We start from the raw sequence: 3,954 nt of genomic DNA, 5'->3' as shown, positions 1-3,954 counted from the left end.
CGTCTCCTACCCACAGTGCCTCGCGCCTATTCCCGTTCACGCCACTCACCTCCTGCAGAGGCGTCCAATCCGCGAAGGTGCCTAGCTGCGCGAGGGCTGCCGGGAAGTGTGGTCGCCAGAGCAGCCTGTTCGCCTTGAGTTAATTTCTTGCGTATTTCTTTCTTCTAAACCACGACAGGGTTGCCAATCTGCTTTTGCAGACCCGGATTAGAGTTTTTAGGGCTCCTCTCCATTAGGCATAGTAATTATCTGCCTTTGCTGTAGAGAGTACAATTTGCTTTCACTGACACGATAATGTCTAATCCAGCTTCACGAGATCGCTTTACTGGACGTTATATTATTGTGCTAGATGCTTTACAAACATTAATCTTCATAACCTATGAGGTGGTTATTAAATCTATTTTGCAGGTTAGGAAATTGAGGTTTATGGAAATGGAAAGAATTCTCGTAAGCAAACCTTCAGAGTATCATTCCGTTTGATACTCTGTAGTCTAAAGCAACGGCTCAGGAAAGTCATTTTCCAGGATTAATTTAAATTACTACTTAAGACGTCTAACTGGCATCTCAAAATTAACAAAGTCAAACCCATCCTCGTCTCCTCCACAGCCATCCCCAGCTCGTAAATGGCCAACTCCATGCTTCCAGTAATTAGAACAAAAACCTTGACGTCTCATTCTCACACACAATTTGTCAGCAAATCCTGTTGACTCTACCTTCAAAGTATATCTAGAATCCGATCACTTCTAGCTGCTTCCACCGCTGTCCTAGTCAAAGCCATCACTGTCCTTGTTTTACAGGGACAGTAGGTCATACAGAGCTAATAACAGTAGTAGAACTGGGATAAGAACTAGTTTGGTTTCAGAGTCCATGCCCTCAACCACTAGAATGTAAACTCCGGAAGGGCAGGGACTTTTCTCTGTCTAGTTCAGTACTATCTCCCCCGTGCCTCTACTGGTGCCTCACACACGGTGCACACTCAATGTCTGTCGAGTGAACAAATCAATCCACTACCAAAGCTAAAAGTGTAATATTTGTGGCAGAAACAAAGGATCCTTGGGAAATTAAAAAAGGGATATTTTGGACCCTGACTGGTCAGTAAGATGGTGCAATTCCTGTGCATTCAGTTAGCATAACTTGCTATTTGGCATTATTTATAGATATATTTTTAGTGAAACATATTTTCAGATCATACATATAGACTGAAAAATTACACCATGGCAAGGCAAAGGAAGATATCAGTAGTGGAAAACTGCACCTATACTACTCTCTTCTCTTTCTGGATTCAAGAATAAGTGGAAGGGGTTGTGGCCAGTTAGCTCAGTTGTTTAGAGTATGGCCTTGTAACACCAACGTCAAAGGTTCAGTTCCCTTGGCTCCCCCGGACCAGCCAGGTGCCACCCCCAAAAAAGATTCAAATGGCACATCAAAAAAAAAAAAAAAAAGATTCATATGTCTCCCCACTGGGGGGGGAAAAAAAAGATTCAAATGGCCCATCTTCTGTAATACAGCACTATTCATAGCAAGCCCTAGAACATGGAGCTCTCAATTCCTAAGGTAAGGTGCTCCTGATTTTGTTTGCTTTCCCTTTTGTAGTGGTAAACACACTTATTAAAGGTTAAGAGAAAGGGAATTATATCTGGACACACCATGGCAGACAATTTAAATTCATATTTACTATTCCTGATGCTGGTAATGTTTTCACCTTAGTATATACTCCCTCCCTTTTATCTCCCACTCCTCACTGCCCATCCACTCACTAAAAACCAAGTCTTCCCCCTACCCCACCCTTTTTTTTTTTTTAAACCAAGTACAATTCAGCCCTTTTTGGTCTTGCTTTATTAATACAGACCCATGCCCTTAGACCAGGGTTGGAAACTACAAACTGCAGGCCAATTCTGGCCTGTGCCCTGCTTTTGTAAATAAAGTTTTTTACATGGCCACAAGCACTTGTTTACAGACTGCCTATGGCTGCTTTCTCACAAGAACAGCAGCGCTGAATTGTTGCGTCAGAGATCATATGACCTGTAAAGCCTAAAATATTGATTCTCTGGAACATTCTTCCCCTGAGACTTCTGAAAAGTGCAATCCTTAGTACTGTAATATGTGACCTTGAGGAATTATTTTTAAAAGTTGTAATAGGGTCTGTATTAGTCCGTTTTGTGTTGCTTATAACAAAATACACAGAACTGGGTAATTATAAAGAAAAACAACAGTTATTGCTTACAGTTTCTGAGGCTGGGAAGTCCAAAGTCTATCTGGTGGTGGCGACAATGGCCCAGGGGCCTCACATTGCAAGAGGGTGGAAGCAGAGAGAGCAGAGAGAGAGAAAGACAGGCTCTCCTCTTTTTTTAAAGCCCTCAGAACCACACCCCTGACCACCACTTTTAATCCATTCAACTGCACGGTCCTACAATCCAATCACCTCTTCAAGGCTCCACCTTTTGATTATCATAATAGGATTTCCCACCCTCTTAACAGTCCCAGTGGTGGCTAAGTTTCTAATACATAAAACTCAGGAGACAATTCAATTTTCAATGAGTTTCGGGGGAACATAATTCAATCCACTACAGGGTCATAGGCTATATAGCCCTTTTAGTTTTAAGTACATTTCTATTCATTTTTTTTCTTTTCTTTTTCTTTTTTTTTTTTTGGCAGCTGGCTGGTAAGGGGATCTGAACCCTTGACTTTGGTTCTATAACACTGCACTCTAACCAACTGAGCTACCTGGCTAGCCCACAAATTTTTTTTTTAAAAGATCACTCTTGAAGCAAATCCTGTGAAATGGTATGAGTGATGATGATGGTGAAATTGAGAAAGATTTGAAAGAGGGCAGATACCTCTTTGGAGAATTTTAGCTATGAAGGAAAGAAGAGCTGGAGCAGTGGCTGCAGAGTAATGGTAACTTGTGATCACAAAGTATGAAGCCAGAGGGCATTCAGAAAAAGTTGCCACACTGCCAGCCTCCCCCCGCAACAATGGGGAAGTTTGAAGAGGACTTTCAGAGGTCTAATGAGTAGGAAACCAACATATAAAAATATGATCAGTGTGGTACATCTACACAATGGAATACTACTCAGCTATAAAAACGAATGAAATACTGCCATTTGCAACAACATGGATGGACCTTGAGAGAATTATATTAAGTGAAACAAGTCAGGCACAGAAAGAGAAATACCACATGTTCTCACTTATTGGAGGGAGCTAAACATTAATATATAAATTCACACACACACATACACACACACACACACACAAATCGGGGGGGGGAGGGAAGAAGATATAACAACCACAATTACTTGAAGTTGATACAACAAGCAAACAGAAAGGACATTGTTGGGGGGGAGGGGGGGGAGGGAGAAGGGAGGGAGGTTTTGGTGATGGGGAGCATTAATCAGCTACAATGTATATCGACAAAATAAAATTTAAAAAAAAAAAATAAAAAAAAATAAACAGCATACATTTATAAATTAAAAAAAAAAAAAAAAAAAAAAGAATTCCTCTTGAACCCTTCTGTGATACCACAGTCTTGATACATTGACCAAACGATGTTGTCATGGTGATCTTTACATTAAATTATTAGTACAGCTTAAATACAAATTGCATAAAAATAAATGTTATTGCATTTTTCTTCTAAAAAAAAAAAAAAAAAAAAAAAAAAAAAAATATGATCAGCCTCAGCAGTTACCAAAAAAAATAGAAATGAAGAGATGATAATTTCACTGATCAGATTAGGAAAATAAATTTTAAAATTTGACAGCATTCACACAAGCTATATAGTTCAAAGGTCACTGCAACCCAACCATTCACACTGACAGCAGGCAGTGCTCCAGGCCTCACTGTAGCACTAGTTGTCATTTCAGCATCACCTCAGATGGGCCCACACCAAGGTATTCTTTCCCTCCTACCATTATCCTCCCCACCCCATCTTTGGAAGAAAAATTTAACAAAAAAAGA

Source organism: Cynocephalus volans, chromosome 11, assembly GCF_027409185.1.
Source record: "Cynocephalus volans isolate mCynVol1 chromosome 11, mCynVol1.pri, whole genome shotgun sequence".
In the NCBI taxonomy this organism is placed as follows: Eukaryota; Metazoa; Chordata; class Mammalia; order Dermoptera; family Cynocephalidae; genus Cynocephalus; species Cynocephalus volans.
This window is presented reverse-complemented; position numbering follows the sequence as displayed.